General features: G+C 43.3%; 1 protein-coding gene across 1 annotated transcript in view; it reads right to left on the bottom strand.

Annotated features, from left to right (window-relative positions):
• The window catches only part of LOC149799641 (uncharacterized), a 31,958-nt gene extending 14,097 nt beyond the window's left edge, over positions 1–17,861 (bottom strand). Inside the window, exon 1 of the mRNA XM_089958984.1 lies at positions 17,807–17,861. The gene's annotated coding sequence lies outside the window, so the exon portion shown is untranslated. The remainder of the gene's footprint in view (positions 1–17,806) is intronic.
• Positions 17,862–20,018: the final 2,157 nt, after the last annotated feature.

Below are 20,018 nucleotides of genomic sequence, written 5' to 3'. Positions count from 1 at the left end.
TCCGTGCATCATTTTTTTTTTGTTGCTGTTTCTCAATAATCGAAAACGTCTAAGTCTCGAACAGTTCTTCTTTTCTTTGTCTTTCTAGCTTTAGACGTGTGAAGTCTGGTGAAAGGGTGTTTTCTTCGTCGTCTTTTTCTGCCTTGTCCTTGCTGAATGCCTGACTCGGTAGTGTGCAGGGCATTTATAGGTGTTTCTCGTCGGCCCAAAAGGTCTTTGCCCGTTTGCAGCAAGACATTTTTGCCTGCCCTCATGAAGGCTTCTATTGGGTTTTGTTTGTCGATGATAACATTTTGGAGAAATTCTTTGCCTTGTGTCAGTGCCGCATCTTTCAAGGCGTGCAATCCGCGTGTCACCATCGGTTTCAACACCGGGGCCACCGAACGAAAGGCGGATTTCAACATATCTCCTAAACCCTGTCCTCGCTGTCGTGCAACCCCTCGGTACACTGGATACATGACTTACGAGTCGTGAGAGAACCGTTTTCAAAAATGGAGTTTCACCGTGACTTTTCCTTTGGTGAATGGAATATTTTGTCCCAGATCTCCTTTTATAGCAATGTTGACCGTGTCCAAATACGGCTTGCTGACAGGCAAATAGTGAGGATGTACAAATTCGCGGTGGACGTGATAAGTGTTTCCACCTTCCTCGTCAGTGTTCGTGGCAGAATTTACTTTGAAAGGAATGACACGCAGTAACGGCACGGAGGTGTGTCCCACCACGTTGTACTCCACCACATCGGAGTACACGAAGATCAAATTCAGTCCCTGGTTCAGTTCTACCGGGAAACGAAAATACCTCGCAAAATGCACGTTGTTGTCAATCTCTGCTTTCTCAATCTTTTTTGTCTTTTTATCCGTGACCATATTGAGGTCTCCACCCAAAATGTCATACAATTCAGGGCAAAATTTAATACGTATACTTTTTTCCTCACTTTCAAATTTAATGAGTAGACGGTGAGACAGTTTGTGGTACTCAATGGTGACACGTTTATTTAGTTTGGTCAGAACTTTGTCAAATGCTGCATAGAATTTGTCAGCGATGGCCTCCACCAGATGTTGACCACTAAAATAATGGCCTGGGTTAATTTTAAATTCATAAACGTAGAAAGGAGGAGAAGTGTCACTGCTGCTACGGGGTATTGGGGTCTTCGCAAGTGATTTATGTTGAGGAGTGGTCATCATGGTTTGCTGCACTGTTGGGTCCAGAATTTCGACCTCAAAATTGTTTTGAGTTTCAGTGATGTTTTTGATTTGTGTTGGGTAAATCATTTCTACCAAAGCAACTTCCCAATGGGCTTCGTGATCTAATGGGATGGTCTGAGGTAATTTGGCCGTGTAACAGCACAACGTGTTGTGGGGAAACACCTCCATGGAACTGTCACTGGGTAAGGTTAAGTAAAATTGGTTTTGGTGACTCATAATTCCAGAGTTCTGTGGCTGTCCGAGGGGTTACTGGACGTCAGAGGCGTGTCTCCGCCCAAAATGGGGTTGCTGTTGTTCGAGTGGTGACTGACACTGGCACTGGACACAAGGTTCCCGTGGTTCCCGTTCGAGGAGAATTTCAGGGAGGGATTGGGAAGCAGGTAAGCGATGCAACTGCTCAATAAAATGGTCCACAATTGTTTGTCTCCTTGTTGCAAACTCAAATTGGCAATGGCTGCCCCGATGACACAATACACCACGAAGATTTGGCAGAAAAAGACGATTTGCGTTTTAGGCACACGTTCTCCACACCACAGCCACAAGGGTTGTTTTTGTAAATCTTGCAGAGAAGAACTGGGTGAAGAAGTGGTCGACGTAGCTGAGTCTGTGTGAAAAGGGATGATGGTCACTTCTTTTTATAGTCGATGACTTGCGAAGCGTCGATCCAAGAATCAAAACTGGGTGGATATCCTTTCCAACGTACTTTGACTTCTTTGACACGTCGTTTGCCCACTTTACGGGTTCTGCGTTCGAGAATGCTTTCGATGTCGTACACGTCGTCTTCTTTTTTGGTGACACGTTGTAACTCGGGCAAATAAAACGTTCCTTTGAGCACTTCTCCGTTCATTCTTCCAATTTATAGACGGCAGGATGACGGCCATGCACTCGTCCAGTGACACGAAACAATTCGGTCGTCCAGTTAGGTAAGTGGTTTTGCCAATGCGCACCAACTCTCCACTTTTCTTGGGGGCAGCCCTCGTCGGGGACGTACCAAACAGGCGCTCAAACACCAGCACTTCGTTGTCGGGAGTCACTTCTTGCGGGGCACGTCCGATGCTTCGATGGTAAGATTGGTTGTACGCTTGCACCAGGTGCGGTAAGATGTCGATGTACTTCAGAGTGTGGTGATGCGTAAAATATTTCCACATGCGTTCTTTCAAAGTGCGTTGAAAACGTTCCACGATGCTGGCTTTGGTTTCGGGATTCTCGGTGGTAAAAAAATGAATGTCACGTTTCTTTAATTCTTTTTGGAAAGCTTGGTTCAGAAATTCGGTGCCTTTGTCCGTTTGCCATCGAAGAGGGTGACGACCGCTTTGTTTCAACACCCGTTGCAGGGCTCGCACTAACTCGCTGCTCGATTTGGAAGTCAAGGGCACGACCCAGGCAAATTTGGAAAAGACGTCGATGACACAAAACAAATATTTGTAGCCACGATTGTAGCTGGCCAAATGAGAGACATCGGCTAAATCGGCTTGCCATTGATGATCGATGCCTTCCACTCGGGTGCGACTTCTGGCAAACTTGCGTCGAATGGGTTTGTGTAAAGTGTAGGTAGCTTGTTGTTGTTGTTGTTGTTGTTGTAGGGTTTAACGCCATTTTTCAGCACAAGAGAGGCTATACATGGCGGCCAGTATTAATGGTGGAGGAAGAACCCAGAAAAACCCCGGAAAGAACCACCGACCCACGAGAAGCTACTGGCAAGCTTTCTCACATAACCACATTAGCCGAATCCGAGACTCGAACCGACGCAGACAGAGGTGACTTGTTCTTGTAACCATCGTTGCACTTGAGGTAAACGGAGACTTTTCAGTCGAGTTTTGGCAGCACGATACAATTTTTGAAACTCCTGTGTAACCTGCAGGATGCGAGGGATCGTAGTAAATGCTGGCTAACACTTTTTCCATTTTTTTATTTTTTTATTTTTTTATTTTGTTTTATTGTGTTTGTGTGTTAATAAGGCACCCACTCTTGGAAGATGCTACTCTCTTTCTTTTGGGGTACTTTCTTGGATTGCAATGCTTTGCGTGTGCGACCGGCAATAGGTGTCGAGGAGGATGTCGGAACAGGGGATATTTTTTCTTGTTTCACTTCTGTCTTCACTTTCTTTTTCTCTTGTGAAGAAGAAGGGGTGGTCATCATCTTTTTAATCCATCCAATTCTGGAGGTAGGTGGTGTTGTTAACTTGGGTACTTTTTCTGGTGGAGTTTGAAACCCGTCTTCTTCTTCTTCTTCTTCTTCTCCTTTTTCTGTCTTGGTCACTGGTAGTGGTGGTACTGGTACTGGTGATGGTGATGGACTTTTCATCAAGGTCTTAAAATCTTTCAGAGTGGGTACAGCTGTTTCGTCTAAAGCTTTCTGGTGAAAGAGTTGCAGTCGTTGCAAGAGTTGACCGTACTTTTGCGATTTTTCTGTTTCGGACAAATCTTGGCGATCCATCAAGGACTGCAATTAGTGTTGTAACTGGGACATCTCGCTCAAATGGGGACTGGGAGGTAAATGCGGGGTTCTTGCCAACGATGGTATTCCATCCATCGTTTGTAAGGCACTAAAGCTAGTTTTCGTCCTTCCATGGGGTTGTCAGGAGTCGATTCTGAGATCTTGGGACTTCCGAGGCCTTTTTATCTTGCTCCCCACCAGTCCTCCCAACATGGTTCCCAAGACTCCTTTCAGTAAGGGGCCTAACAAGAGGGGTAAAATGCCTCCACGTTGGACCAACATCTTCTTCTTTTGACGAATGGGAATTTTCTTTTGAACCATTTGGCGAAGAACGTGACGATGTTTGCCTAAGCATTGTTTCTGGTGTTTGGACAAAGGGATCGTGCCTTTCAAGACGTTCAAACAGCATTCGCACACGGTATCGATGACCTCTTTGGAGGCTGAATGAATGAGTTTTTTTCGTAGAGGTGGAGAAGCTTTGGACAGGACAGATAACATGTCCCCATGTTTGACTAAACGAGGAGGCAGTCCTTTTCTTTTCTTTCCTTGGGGCTGTTTAGAAGAGGGATGTTTTCTGGAGGGTGACATCTTTGAGTCTTCAGCACCAAAAACACTGATACCCCGACATGGTCACAGGCCTTTTTTATACTGGAACGCGTCGCCACTGATTGTCTTTACGTCGTATCAACTTCAGGACAGGCATGACACGTCGTGCAGGGGTACGTAATGGACTAAATCGAGCCAGTTCTTGCTTATACAAATCCAGTAAACTTTGTAACATGCCCGATCTTTCTTGGACTTTGATTTTGGGAGAAGGTACTTTGTGAGCAGCAGCCACTGCCACTAAATTGGAGGGTCCTGCCACTGGGGAAGTTCTTGGGGTCATCAACGGAGAAGTTCTTGGTGTGATCAACGTCTCCAAGTACTCTTCAGTTCTTGTTGTCATCAACGGAGAAGTGGATGAACGTGAGCCTGCCGGAGACGCAGTCACCGCCGTGGCAGGTCGTGGTTTGCGAGTGTAAGGTTGCGTCCTGGCCGAAGTGCCTCTCTTGCGACAAGTTTTTTGTGGACTTTTCTTTTTCTGGGGACTTTTTCTCTGTTTCTTTTTCTGGGGGCTTCTTTTCTTTTTCCGGGGTGGTGTCTGGTAAGAGGAGGGTCCCGCCACTTGAGAAGTTCTCCTTGGGGACCTGGTCTTTTTCTTCTTCTTGGAGCTTCGTTGGACTTTTTTTTAGGGGAGAAGTTTGGGGGCATTAGGATCCCATCTTAAGAGAGACCGAATGATGACCCCTCCTAGAGTACCGCTCCCTCCAGGTTTCAAAATGATTTTCTTTTTGGTTTGAGTGTCGATGCGGGAATCGGTCAGTTGGGTCAAAGCGAATTTGTTTCGATGAAAAAAGCGTTTGGTTTGATGAGGAATCTGAATGATTCCTTGGAGTAATTGACGTGCCGTCACCGTGAACCAAAGTAAGACTTCTTTGAGACTAGCTTCTAAGACACGAGCTCGTATTTGTGGATTTTTTTCTAGACTGGTGCCATACAAGGCACACATCAGTTTGACGGGAAGATGCGACTGAAAGGACGTCATGTTGACGTTGTGTGAGACAGACGAAAAGCGTCTGAGGTTTTTATAAATTTTTTTGTGGAGTGAAATTAAGTGGAGGACGGAGACATGTACTGGACAGGCCCTCCGTCTTGGCACCAGTGGTGAAACAAGTGGGTACGAAATCGCAAATCATCGGGGCTCGTAGGTTTCAAATCGACGAGTAAATAGGCGTGTGGCGTTTGAGTGGCATCGTCGTACGCCTGAGTCAGCCAAGGCGTTCCTAACTGTTTGGCTAAGACTTGCACTTGTGATTTATCTCGAGGGCTTTTAAACAAGACCACGTAATGCGCATTGAGACTGATGGTGCGATGGGCTTTACTTTGTTGAAACAAATTTTGGGTGATGTAAACGACACTGGCATTACGGTGATGCCCTTTGCGCGTGAACCACAGTTTAATTTCTTCTTCGTCTTCTCCTAACATGTCGTCGAAAATGACCAAATGGGTTTGACGGGAGTCAGAGACGATGCCGTCGTCTTCTTTAGGAATGCCTTCCACAAACACGATGGAATCGCCTTGACTTTCTCGCAAGAGGCTGTACGCCGATTGCCACTCTTTGTAACACCACACGATCCGCTGAGGTGGCCGATCGATCAAATGATGTTTATGTTCGATCAAACGTTTGACGAATTCGGTTTTGCCTGAACCGCTAGGTCCAGCAATGGGCATGTTAAAAGGATGGCGAAGATACAAAGCCTCCCAACTGGCACGATCTAAGTGTTCGTCGATGACTTTGACAGTAGAGGAAGAGGGAGCAGAGACAGCAGAGGTAGCCATTGTGTGAGAAATGTCACTTGTGACACGAAAACAAACAAGACAAGAGTTTATATACTTTTTTTCAGGACACGTTTATTGAATGTTTTAAACATGAATACGAAAGACAAAAATACATAAAAGCCAAAGGCTTAAGTACAAGGATAAAAGGCACATGATAACCATCAACGTGGAATAAACACAAGTGTCTGTACAACATGTTTTGGGTAAAGTTCTGACCAGTTTTATAGGGGGTAAGGTCACACAAGTGTCCTCCCGAAAGGGTCTTTCAGGCCTGTCCACGACAGTCCTGTCCTGGGTGACGGGTTCTTCTGGCACCATCACTAACACAGGTTGAAAAGTAACTTTTTTCCTTGAACAACTCTCGTGCATACTGGGCCACTTCTTGGGTCCAAGCCTCAAAATCACATTCTTTCCAGGCACGGACATCTGTCCAATGGGGGTGTAAGCCACAAGCTACACACACATCGTCATACACGTCTTGGGTAGCTAAAACTTGACGAATCTTTTTTTCCCGTAGAGGTCGAGAAGTATCCAGATGAAAACGTAAGGCTTTGAGCAAAAGGAGTCTCTCGTGAACATTTAAAGGCACCACTTTCATGTTGAATGGGTGGTAAATACTGTTCGTAAAGAGACCACAAGGAATCGGCTGGTAAACGAAATCCCAAAAAACAAGTCACTAAGACACACACCATTTGTCGACCCAAACTGAATGGATACAGCTCTTGTAATAATCGATGGTAATGATCCACGGTTTGAATATGGTCATTGAGTTCCTTCCAGGGAATCTGTTGGATTACATACGATAAAAGTCGTGGCATGGCAGCCTGTTTTTATAGTCTCTTTGTTTCGGAAACAATGCACGTACTTTCTAGCCAGAGATCTTCGTTTTCCAGTGGGGAATTTAAATGTTGCATACTGTAACCGAAACGTCAGAGTTCGTTTAGAAGTTTCCTCTTCCGCTAAGTAGATTCCACGTAAAATATGTCGGTAATCCTTTACCTTGTCTTCCTCAATGCGTTGCACTCGAAGTAACCAAAATGATCAACACGTGGATCATCGGGGGCCTGGAAGTATTGAACAAGGTCTGACCACTGAAACAATTTCTGACGAATCAGTTCTCTTATACCATTCAGGTACCAGTGGTTAAAGATCTGGTGACGTAACGGATGCAACTGTTCCTTACGTTTCACTTGTATTTTCACCAGCTCTCGGTAAATGCGTTCTCTCAACTCCACAGGCAAAGCACGAATGTTCTCTTGTAAAGTATCCATGAATAGGTCAGTCCGTACAATTCACAATCTTCTCCTAGAGCAAAAGTAATCCACATAGTGAGTAATTTCTGACCACTGCCATTCAGGGTAACGTCCAAGGATGTCACTGAACTCTTTTGATGTAAACGGTCTGGAGTAATACAATAGGACGAATGCACACTTGACCCAAAGAAATCTAACACACTGGTTGACTTTTTTCACTTTCCTCTTGTGAATTTCTCGGCACAATAGTTCTACAGTCACCCATTGAGATTTCACTCTGGCAAACCCCTGCCAAACTTCCTTGTAAATCTTCTCTTGCAGTTCTTTAGGTAATGATTCAATATCGTTTTTGAAATGAAGTTTAAATACTGGTCTCGTTGATGTCCAACATTTGACTCCTAGCCAAACTGGTTTCTTCTTCGTCAACGACATGGTAAGTTACTCTAATGTCTCGGTCCCACTAAGGGTAAGTAATGACAATTCGGTGACCATCGAGCATGTTCTACATAGGCCGAATCTTGCGGTTCCCAGTGGTGAAGTGACACACCGCAACTGAAGCACTTGACTTTATCTCCTTCGCCCAAGTAGAACAATCCGGCTCTGGCTAATTCTTCGGGGGTCGGGCCTCCCAGATACTTAGGCCATTTTCCTTTGAACGATTGAAGACGATTTTCAAAGTCGCAGTATTCCGACAAACGCACAGGAAACGAATATTCGTCTTTCACAGGTTCTTTTCGATGAGGGTTGGGTGACATGGACAGGAGTTTGCTCAGGGCTGGATGACATCCGTAGGGGGGTAGACGTGAAGGTGAATATTCCCCTTTAAAACGAAACCCAGTAAAATGTCCAAGAGGACGAGCGGCATCGCTTTCGCATCCCTCAGGTTTGACACGCACAGCATCACTTTCCATGATAGGGGTAGTGAGAACAAAGTTCCCATGATGCTTTACGGCATCACTAAGGTCACAACGTACAGCATCGTACCCATCGCAAGGCTCACAATCACATTCCACTTCCGAAGCCCCACACTTGAATTGGGTCTGTCTAAACTTGTTTTGTGCTTCTCTGAAAGTATTCATCTTGTTCGCTCGGTCTTGGTAGTCCCAAGGAACTATCGATCTTGACCATAGCCCCTTTTTATACTAGTCGCAATGCAGTCTCAAGCTTGTACATCTTTCCTTTTTTATGTTTTTTATGTCTTGTTTTGTAAGGTACCGTCTCTAAGGTACCGTCATCATTGTACCGTAATGTCATGGGTGGAAAGGCCATAGAAAGGTAAGGGCAGTGCGGAGACCATCGAGTATGTTCCAAAATAGCTGAATCTTTATAGATACATAGATCCATTCGTAACTTCAGGCCACAAGCGAAACACTGTACTTCATATCCCAATCCTGACTCAGGTCCCAAGTAGACAAATCCTGTTCTAGCTAAAACATGCGAAGAAGGTAATCCTTCCTTATCCGTAGGCCATTTCTGAAACGTGTCCAATCGACGGGCACAATCACAATAGTCAGGTAAGAAGACTGAAAAATGGTAGGGTTTGAACTTGGAGTTCTCATCGGGTTTCTCACTCGATTCTTGCTGTGGCGAAGTCATCCTTCTGGTGGGTGGCTATCCTCTTTACAACCAATGTTTTATACCAACGTGTCCATACGGCAAAGTAAAGTGGTTGGGTAGTCGCACTCGCTTCTGGTACACGATTTGATAGACTTTTTCCAAGGGTCGACTGACGATGTGGTGAGTGGGTAAACGTACAATCTTGTTCGGTTGATAGGTGGTCACTTTAAAGTGTTGATCTTTTCCAGACTGCAAGGCTTCTTTCAGTACCCCAAAGTTGACCACTCGACTGGTACGATAATTCAGAGTCAATCCTTTCACTTTACACTTCGTGTGCACTTCTCCTTGTGGGTCCCGGTATTCGTAGCGATAATTTTTTGGACCGCCACTGACGAAACTTAGAATCTTGTCGTCGGGATGCTCGTCTGTCCAGGCTCCTAAACGGTCTCCTTCGATGTCAGGGTGCTGTTGACTCGGGTGATGGATGTAAATGCAACTGTCCGTGTCAAAGTACAGGACGCGTTCCCCTAACAGTTCTAAAGCTTCGTACAATTTTAAGCGAGCATGAGCTGTCACGTAAGCCGCAATGATGACATTTCCAAAAGGGTCGTCTTGTACAAAGTCCAGATCTTCTTCGTAATTGACCAAGATCAAATCCTCGCGAACGACGTCCACGCGTTTCATGTATTTGGTTTTGTCGTGAATCATCTGGAAGTAGCGGGAAGGTTCTGTCAAATATTCCGTCTTGGGTAAACACGGACGTTGTGCCATTTTACCCCACAAGCAATTTAACATCACTTTGACAAACGATCGCCTGCCTTCGTTTTTCTCGATGTGATCTAAAGTGATGCCTTCTTGTTCATAGTATTTCTCTTTGAATTTTATTTGGTCTTCGGGAGTGTGACACCAGGAAGGATAGCCGCTGGTTTCTTGTTTCAGTTTCAAAAAGGCATCCACGTAGTCGGCGAAAATGCCTTTCTGACTGGGGTCACCCTTGTGGTAATGTTGTGTCTTGGGAAAGTGGCAAATTTCGTACACTTCTAACAGTTGGTATCCCATGTCCAGAGCTTTGAACAATTCCACGCTGACCCAGGTTCCCGTCAAAGCCCGTTCTTCCTGGGTGTGCTGACAAGGCTGATCTTGGTTGCACGTTTCGGCACAAGTACGACACAAAGGAAACATCAGTTTGCCTTGGCAATGGTGAGGTAACACGGGATGGTACAAGTCCGTGGGAGGCAAAACTTTGCACTTGATCAGACCTTCGTATTGTCGAATGTTTTTCAGGTCGATGTGTTCCGTGAACAATTGTGGGTGTCCTGCAGGAAAGCGACAATATTTGCACACGTAGGGATACAGCGAACACGCGTCCAAGTATTTGATTTCTTCTCCTTTCTCTTCGTCGGCTCGGTACAGCAAACAGGTGGCATTGGTCCTTCCTCCGTACAAACTATCCCTCGGGTTCAGCGGGTCCATGAACTGGTAACTTTCCACGAGGCGTTTAAACTCGGAATCGGTTTTCAAACGGTGATCGTACTCGTGTTCCCACATTTCCACCACTTGGTATCCTTCCTGTTCTAACTTTAGGCGTCGCTGACAAGTGTCCTGGTACAAGTCTTCCATGGTTCGTTGTAAAAACTGATTTTTAGTGCTACGATCAGGGTAACAGACGGGACATCCGTGAAATAAGCAACCGTTAAACTCGTACACGATCGTGGGGTTTTCTAAGTCCCAGCCATCGACCGAATACGTTCCGATGGTATTTTCATCTCCGTTGCGGGCATGCTGAATCCATTTGTCTTCCTTGTCGCACAAGTAATGTAACCAACGTAGGGCTTTGACCGAATATTGACTTTTGACATAGTTGGTCGATTGAGGGCTGATGACAGCCACTGTGTTTTCAGGCATGAATCGTTGTCGATACACTAAGGAACACGCTTTGGCAATGGTGCAAGCTTCTTTCAAAGGATCGACCCCTCCGTGTTCCATGAACAGTTCTCGAAATTTTCCACAGCAACGCCGTAAAATGTCCACGTCGGAACGACAATACTTTAGCATTTCTTCCTGAAAGTCGAAAGGGTCGGAGGCGTGAGCCTGGTACCAAGCGTAGAAAGCTTCTCGTTGTTCGGTACGCATGTTGTCGGGGTCGTAATAGTGAGCCTCAGGTAAATGGGGTAGAACGGCGTGTTGATTGGCTTCCGTATTGAAAAAGTGTGGAAAGTACCCTTTAGCCATTTCTGTCATTCCAAATGTTTTAGGCATTCGGCTCAAAGGCATGGCCAAATAACTCATCGAATCTTTAAACTGTACTTGTCCTACTTGCATGAAAATGATTTTGGCTCCGTTCAAAGTCACTTTAGGACGCTCGGTGCCTTGTTCCGTATAGTATCTCAAAAGAAACTGTCCATCGTATCCGGAGAAATTGTGAGCCATCACCGTGGCATGACGATGACAATCTCCGTAACGTTCGATGTCCTCTTGGCTCCACGTCTTGTCGATGGGGTCTAAGACCCATTTGGCAAAATCGGCTAACGTGTTCGGTCCTCGAAAGATTTTTTCACGCTCTCCGGGAATCTTACTGCAGTGAGGGCAATGACTGAAGATAGGTTCCTGAATGCACTTCTCGCACGCTCGATGAGCCACGCAGAAATTAGGAATGTGAATGCCGGTCTCTTGCATGCATTCGAAACCAAAAAAGATGAAATTGCCTTTCTTCTTGTGACCGTCCTCTTTCTCTGGTGGGGGTTGGTAGTTTTGCACGTAACATTGATGTTCCAAGTCCACGATGTGGTGACAAATGTGACATTTTTTCTTTCCTGAACATACGTGTGCCTTGGCACTATTGGTACGTATGCCTTGTCCACACGTAGGGCACAATCTCAGGAGTTGACAAAAACATTTCTGCTGTGAACCTTGCGTCTTCAAATGTTGTTGGTAACAGGTAGGACTGACAAACGTGCGCAGACAAGCAGGACAATGCACTGGACCTTCGCTCAGACAGGGTGGAGAGGCCAAACATCCTGAGCATTTCGATCCGCAATGCTTGTGTTGCTCTCGATTATTATAACCACGGTCACATTTCTCACAGTAATATCTGTATCCCAGGAATCCAGTGATACTGGTAATGGTATCGAAATGGTCATCGTGATAATAGACATGAATGTATTTTCCGTCCTTAAAGTCTTTCCCTCGAAACAACAGAGGCCCGCGCATTTCTTGAGGGTACACTTTCAAGGTGTATCGTGGAGCTAGGAGATCTTGCAATTTTTGCATCTCAGGAATGCCACAGGGTGTGTCTTTGGACAGTCCGGCTTGTTGCAACAGGAGTTCTGCTTCACTTCGTTGTTTGGCTCGGTCCGATTTTCGAATATTCTCCCAGGCTCTTTTCCATTCTACCGTGTCGTTTTTGTTGGCATAGGTTCGTCCCACCACGATAGCCCTGGCTAAACACATTTGGTCTTGAGGGTTGTGAATTTGGACGAGGCTACGCTTAATACTGCGAAGCTCGTTCACCAATAACATCTTTTTGCGTCCAGTCCCTTGAGGAGGAGACACGTGGGTCATGTCCAGTGTGGCTTTTCCATCGGTGATGTCAAACTGGTCAATGGATTGTTGTACGTGTTGAATCTTGTCCATGACTTTGGAAGCGGTCAATTCTGCAGGGGTGCTAAACTCGATCAAACACGGGATTTCAAACCGTCGTGTTGTATTTAGAGTCTCAAGCGATCGTCTTCTTTGGGTTGACATTGTCGCTTGAGTGTGGTGAGCAAAGAATCCCACACCCCGGTGATGAACCCTTCTGCTTTCTCTAACGGTACTTCGGACTTGAAATCTTTAAACTTCACTGTGTATTTGTAAGCCGTGGTTCTAAATTTTCTAGAGGAGCGCTTTTCCGTCTCTCGAATGGAATAGTAATTTTCAGGGTTGACTAAGGGTGGTGAACTTTGTTTAGAGGGTTTGGATTCTGGTTCACTCATGTCCTCTTCAAAATCACTGGCATGAATTTGTGCCAAGACTTCAGTCCTGTTACGAGGCGATAGATCACGTTTCTGCCTCTTACTTTCTTCTTCTTTCTTCTCGAATGAATAGGATCGTTTCATCTTGAGTGCAAAACGTCAAATGACTCAAGTTTAAACACCATGGGCTAATTTATAGTCATGGCAGACCAGCGTATATAAAAGGGTGTGTGTCTTGTCCTTTCACTATTCATTTCACTCTCTAACCGCGCACAACGATGGAAGAGACTAGTCAAATCGAACGTTTCATCAGAGCTTTGCGAGGGGTCATTAGAAAATTCTCTTCAGACCAGCCGACGGACTACTCTCCTTCCTTTCGAGATAAAAGTCAAGATACTTGCTATATCTGTCAGAAGAAAGGGCATTGGTCTTCAGAGTGTCCAGACCATCAAAAAAGAAAAAAAGGGGCTAGAAAAGACAGAAGACAAGATACCTGTTATTATTATCAAGAAAAAGGACATTGGTCTCCAGATTGCCCAAAAAAGAAACAAAAGGAGTCAAAAGATGAGAGGGATTCTTCAGAGGAAGAAGAGAGGGATTCTTCAGAGGAAGAAGAGGAAGAAAGAAGACAATTCTATTTACAAGAGGCAAAGAAAAAGAAACAGGAGAAGAAAAGAAGAAGGGAAGAAAGTGAGGAGGAAGAAGAGGAAAAGCCTGTGACGGTGAAGAAATTGAAAAAACAGAGACTAAACAATGAGACAGAAGAAGTGTAATAACTTTTTAAAGTGCTCTGTTGTAAATTGTGAATTGGATTGTTAATATTTATAAAGAATAAATTAGGTATTAAAAGGTAAGTGCCTTTGGGTTTTGATTTTAAAATAAGAACGTACACTCACACACTCATACACAGACACGTACTATAGGGGTAAAATGGTTTTTTTTTTTTTTTGAGTTATTGGCAATTGAAAGTCTGTTTCTTTTCGAGAGACGTGGGTGGCCCTGAAAAGGGCCTTTTTTGGTGTAGGGGTGAGTTTAAGCAATCAACTTTAACTGTCTTAAGCCTTTGCCACGGCCGAGGCCTACTTCTGGACTGCGTACTGTTGATGATGATGATTTGGTTGAAATCACTAAGGGTGGTACGGTAGGCTTAGTCACAGGGTTGACGTGTTTAGCTCGGGAAGGTCGTATTCTCTTCGGTCGTAATAAAGAAGTCTGATACATTTGTTTCAGATTTCTTAACTCCGCTAAAATGTCCAACAGTACCGTGACCGTTTGATTTTCACCCTCTTGTTTCTTTGCTGCTACTTCTTCTTCTTCTTGTTTTTTTCTTACCTCTTCTTCTTGCTGCTGTAGGAGAAAAGCTTGTTCCGCTTCCTTTTGTCGCTGTATAAATTTCTCCAATTCTTCTTTCTGTCTCTGTCTAAAATTCTCCAATTGCGGTAATGAAGGTGACGAAGGTTCCGGAACAAATTCTTGCGAGGTAAGAAAATCTACAAAATCCCAATTCACCTCTTCTGAAAGTAAAAACGGGTTCCCTTGGGCGGTCTCCACTGCTGGTGCACCCCAATGGATCGTTTTCTGAGTTTCCGTCATGTTGAATCACTGTCGCATAGATTGACTGCACACAGGCGCTAGCGAATCTAATATAGACCACGTGACATCACAGACTGCTCTCTTCGGATTGGATGCGGGCTGACTGAATTTTGTAACGCGTGTTTGGATTGGTCAACAAACTCAATCCGTTTCAATCCTACCTCTACCTATAAAAAAGTGCAGTTCACTGCATTGATTCACCTGTTCTCGGTGCCTCAAGATGTGGACCGATGTGCAATCTTCTACGCTTGTGTCTTCAATGATGTTCCAGACGGACATACCCATGTATGTCCGATCCAAGTGGACAGTTGTCCACAGGACAGACACCAGTCTGTGGATACGTAGGATCTACGTAGAAAGACAAGGATGCCTCAAAAGAGTCCTGATATACGGTCCTACAGTGAGACGCAGCCTAAGGACAAGAAGAAGACCAATGCGGTGCCCTTTATGTTAATGGATACATTAACATAAACCCAAAGACCCTTTTCAGGGCCCCTCATAGGTCTCGAAAAGAGATTGACTTTCCATTGCCTACCCCTTTTTTTAAAATTTTTTTTAAAAAAAAAATCCCATGTTAAATTCCCCTTGTCCCTAAAGTAGTTTTTTTTCTCCCATGTTAAATTTCCCTTGTCCCTAAACAAGCCCAAAATCTATTCCCATGTTCAATTCCCCTTGTCCCTAGACAAGCCCAAACTCTATTCCCCATGTTCAATTCCCCTTGTCCCTAACCAAGCCCAAAATCTATTCCCATGTTAAATTCCATTGTCCCTATAGTGGCCCAGGGTTTTTCTCCATGTTAAATTTACATAGTCCCTATAGTGGCCCAGGGGGGGTCTGTAATGCTAATTCCCATTGTCCCTATGGTGGCCCCATTCACTACTCACGTGCATGTAGGATCACAGAACAAAGAATGTGGCCATAGCACTTTTATCAGTAGAGCAACGTACTCTATACTGTTCTGCCTAAAGCCGAAAACAACGTTCACAAAACCAAACGTTGCTGAATTAATTTCGACCGAAACAGACAGAGAATAGAGGAGGGAAGCAGCTAATACTGGGATTTTTGTAATTTCCTACAGTGAAGCCACCACCTCAACCATGTCTACAAGTAGGCGAATTTAAAGTTATAGCTGGAACGATGGAAGACTGGCGCGGCAGCAAAAACCTGGAAATGTCTGCTAGCCCAGGCACTGGGGAAAAAAGCTGCGAGACTACCTTTCCAGACCGGACAGCTACCGCAACGCCGGAAAAATCTGCAGTTCAGCATAGCAGTCTAAGAAGAAAGAATAACAAGATTCCTACCATTGCCTTAATGATACACGGCTTTCATTTGATAGAAAGTCGTATTTGACAATACTTTATTTAAACCAGATTCGACCTTATTGGGTACTGCCGAAAAAAAAAATTTTCTTACACTGATTATTTACTTATGCGTGGTTCTAACTTTCACAAGTCACTTTGACTTAACTGATTGGTTTATTTTTTAGAAATTTAAAAGTACAGTACGTACGCAAATTTTTTTAACTTGTTCGATCAAAATTTATTCAAAATTGATATAACTCAAAAAATTTGACTAATTGCAGAGGTGGCTTACACATTATTGATATTTTTATTGTCCATCAGTATAACTGGACTCGATTTGAAATAAGTACGGGCTGGCGTTTCGGGAAGTACACAACATACATGGCTAGCTTGCTGAGCACATCGTCCTCCTTTACCACGCTCGGATTTCGTACAAAACTGGCAAGATGTGGAACGATTTCCACTTGCCACAAGCCCAGGTGTCCTAATGTGACGTCATAGCTGGCCAATGGCAGCTGACGTTACATGCTGCTTGGGTTGACATCTGGGGCAGCTAAAAGCAACTGAATACACGAGTGTGGGTTTGTACTATTCCTACTCATGACTTAGGCCTTACATTTAGTATCGTTTGGGCACGCCACTACTGTCTACGAACTAACGGCCCAATCAAATAGTACTCTATGAGTACATAAATGCCTGAGGGGTGTGGCACCATTCCTCCCCTCAGGAGTAATCAATTATTGCACCGTGTGCAAATAAACCAATGGTACATGTCTATTGCAGACGAACACCTCTATAATTCAATTAAACAAACAAAAACTCTAAAAACACTTGAATTTAGCACAACACAACATTCGTCTCTGTGCAGACAAAACGTACCTTCAGCAAATATGCCAGGGTATGGTATAACCGATGAAAAGGGTATGCGTATTTGACTTGTGTGCACGATACAGACCCAGGGGCTCGTTACCAGGAAAGTATGGAGAGCTGAAGGGGTCCAACCTGTAACAATATAACACAAGGGAAGAAACGAGTCCCCACCCCTCGGTATTTCCTACCAAGTGAGTTTGTCCTAATTACGTCTGCAAATGTCCAGCTTAAGTCAGCCGTATTCAAGAAAAGTTCACTTTCCACAACAGCTTCGTTCAATTCATGACATATTGGAGAAAAGCCGTTAATTGTAACCGTTCTTGACGAAACTACAAGTATATGAATGGAAGATTAGCTAGCATTCGGTAGTCTTTGATTTCAACATTGACCGAAAAGTAAGGGAGGTTGAAGTTGCTCGGATCTTCCTCTCTTCGTAGTGTATAGTGAAAGGTTGGACCCCTCCAGCCCTCTATTCATTGACCGATACTCTCAGTTTCCTTGGTAACGAGCTCCTATATATCCAGCCACCACCACTATCATAGATGGCAAGGGATATGTTTAGCCATGACAGGAGTAACATGTAAGACGAACCAGCATGCTTCTCCAGAGAGAGAGAGAGAGAGAGAGAGATATTTATTTCCTCCGTATATTACGAAGAGAATAAAACGTACAGTAATCGGAGGTGGGAAAAATCATTAATGATGAAATGGAAATACAGTTTTATTAGTGCTACTAACCTTAAACGGTTTAGCAACATACACAGAAGTAGCAGCAGAGGTAAACCCAATATACTTATTACGAAAATAATATCAAATGCGGCCATCGCATCCCTCATAAAAAAAGTATTGAGATGGTTATGACATAAATCGTACCAATGATGAACCATACAGACAATAAGGTGTTCATGAACTAAATCATAGGGTTGCTGACGAACTTTTTAACAAAAGTATGCATTCATTATCAGTATCGATACATGCCAAAATTTTCTATGTATTTTCTCCACATGAAAGAAAGAGTTAACATGCATATGATATGGAATACATCACTTATTCATTGCTTACAGGAATTAACAAGCACAGCGCAACATTTCTTAGAAAGTATTCACCAAATAAATATTGGGCATTAAGTCTAAGTGCATGTATACATGCATCCCAAAGGTATCAATACTATGACACCAAACTATGTCACTGCCTTGTGTAAAATCACAACATAAGGAGAGAACATGATCATCGATTGAAGTAGCAAATGCTCGAACTTACCTTCGGCAGCACGTGTCAATGATGTTATTTCCAACTCAATTCCATTCTAAACAAAATAGCGTTGGCGCTGACGATATATAATAATTCAACACGCGAGCAAAAATCCGTAATTCAGCACGTGCATTGAACCTGTGCACGTGCAAGGTAGAATTCGTTGAACAACTCTTACATTTTCTCCGTAATAGATTGCTTCTTAGGGTCGAATACAGACATCTGGTTCAGGTTATCTATATACAAGAATCTGTGCCTATATTCATAGTTTGCAACATATTAGGCCGATAAATCACCCCTCACCCGTGATGATATTGATTTTCGGTTTAGGGGATGATATCACATATTCATTAAAAGCTGCAAAACTCTTCTGCCAATTTTGGCTGCATACATTGGTGTAAATTTTATACACTTACAGGTATTTCTCGCGGCTGTAGAGCTACCGTCGGCCTAAGGGTTCTTTTGGTGACATGTACATTATATTTCCGGAGCAAATCCTGTGCTTGATTTGTAAATCTATGTGGAATAGCACAACAAATCTGTCCTGTGGCCAGATTTAATTTCCCGTAGAGATGTATGTTACCAATTACCGGTATGTTTCTAAAGTGTACGCAGACTTGTTCAGGAAAGATTTGCATGCAGCAAAATTGCACATTCTAATTAACAGGTGACATAATACCCACATATCGTCCATTAGCATCAATCTCATATTTGGGGGGTTGATTTATCGGTCTTGCAAAATATCTATACGTATTCCTGTCTCTTCCTGTCTGTATGCTTAGTAATTCTTCATTCTTAATTAACATTCGTTAATGTTTCTTTTCAAATTCGTTGTGGATTTCACTAACAGCTTTCGATCTATTGATTAGGGCGGGTGGCAAGTGGCCAAGTGGTCTAAAGTGCTCACCGTTCCGGATCACTGCCATTTCAACTCTCTCTGCGTGTGTTCGAGTCTCAGGCTCGGATAACTTTTGTATGCGTAAGAAAGCTTGCCAGTAGATTCTCGTGGGTCGGTAGTTCTTCCCGGGGTTTTCCAGGGTTCTTCCTCCACCAGTTATACTGGCCGCCATGTATAACCTATCTTGTGCTCAAAAATGGCGTTAAACCCGACAACAACCAAAATCTATTGATTGGGCAATGATGGTTGTTGACTCCATGTGTATTTATATTTTATCATAAAGATCCATTTACTGATATCAGTGCTCCCATTCAAAACACATATATACACACTGGTTGCGTTAGTACAAGACGACACACACACAAACACAGGCATGTTTTGACTTTAAGAAAAGAATAAAACTTTCTGATAGGTATTCTAGGTTTCCGTCAATTTATTCAGAAGCATCTCAGTTTTAGAATTATATGGGGTCATGTAACAAGTAAATAATCGTAGAAATAAATAAATAAATAAATAAATAAATAAATAAATAAACAGGTTGTAATTTTGGTATGACATCTACTGGTAATATAAATACATCATGGATTGGGAATTCCAAATGTTGACAGAATCATAATCATATTCAGATTGAAAACATTAGTGGTGTAAAATATAGACTTTTCTTTTAAATGATGATAACGGAAGATGACGGTGATGATACTTAGAATTGTCATGACGATGATAGTTACAATTGTCACAATGATGATGATGATGATGATGATGATGATAGTAAGAACCACCATGATATAATTGTAACCACCACTGTTCTTCTTATTATTATTATCATTATTAGTAGTAGTATTAGTAGTAGTAGTAGTTTTGTAATATAAATAAATAGGGACAATTCTAAGCAAAACAGGAAATTATTTTGTTCATAATTTTAACACATTAAAATGGATATAAAAAAATTCGAATAATGAGTAAGAACTGGGACTTGAATGTTTACGAACGGGACTAGAATGTCTAAGAACGGGACTAGAATGTCTACGAACGGGACTTGAATGTCTAAGAACGGGGCTAGAATGTCTACGAACGGGACTAGAATATATAAGAACTTGGACTAGAATATGCAACTCAGTCATTTGTGAGAATCGCTACATAAAGAATACTCTAGGATGCAATTTTACGACATCAGTTTCACATAATGCATTCTGTACTTTACACATCAGTAACAACGATGTCGGTTGAAAACGGCATCGGTCTCCAGATGGCCAGACAATCAAATTATCTGATAAATTCCATAGTGCACGCGTTGTACCAAACCTCATCACATATATATTTAAA

Source organism: Sinohyriopsis cumingii, chromosome 5, assembly GCF_028554795.1.
Source record: "Sinohyriopsis cumingii isolate HCF-2022 chromosome 5, ASM2855479v2, whole genome shotgun sequence".
In the NCBI taxonomy this organism is placed as follows: domain Eukaryota; kingdom Metazoa; phylum Mollusca; class Bivalvia; order Unionida; family Unionidae; genus Sinohyriopsis; species Sinohyriopsis cumingii.
The sequence above is the reverse complement of the archived record's forward strand: the minus strand, read 5'-3'. Positions and strand labels throughout refer to the sequence as shown.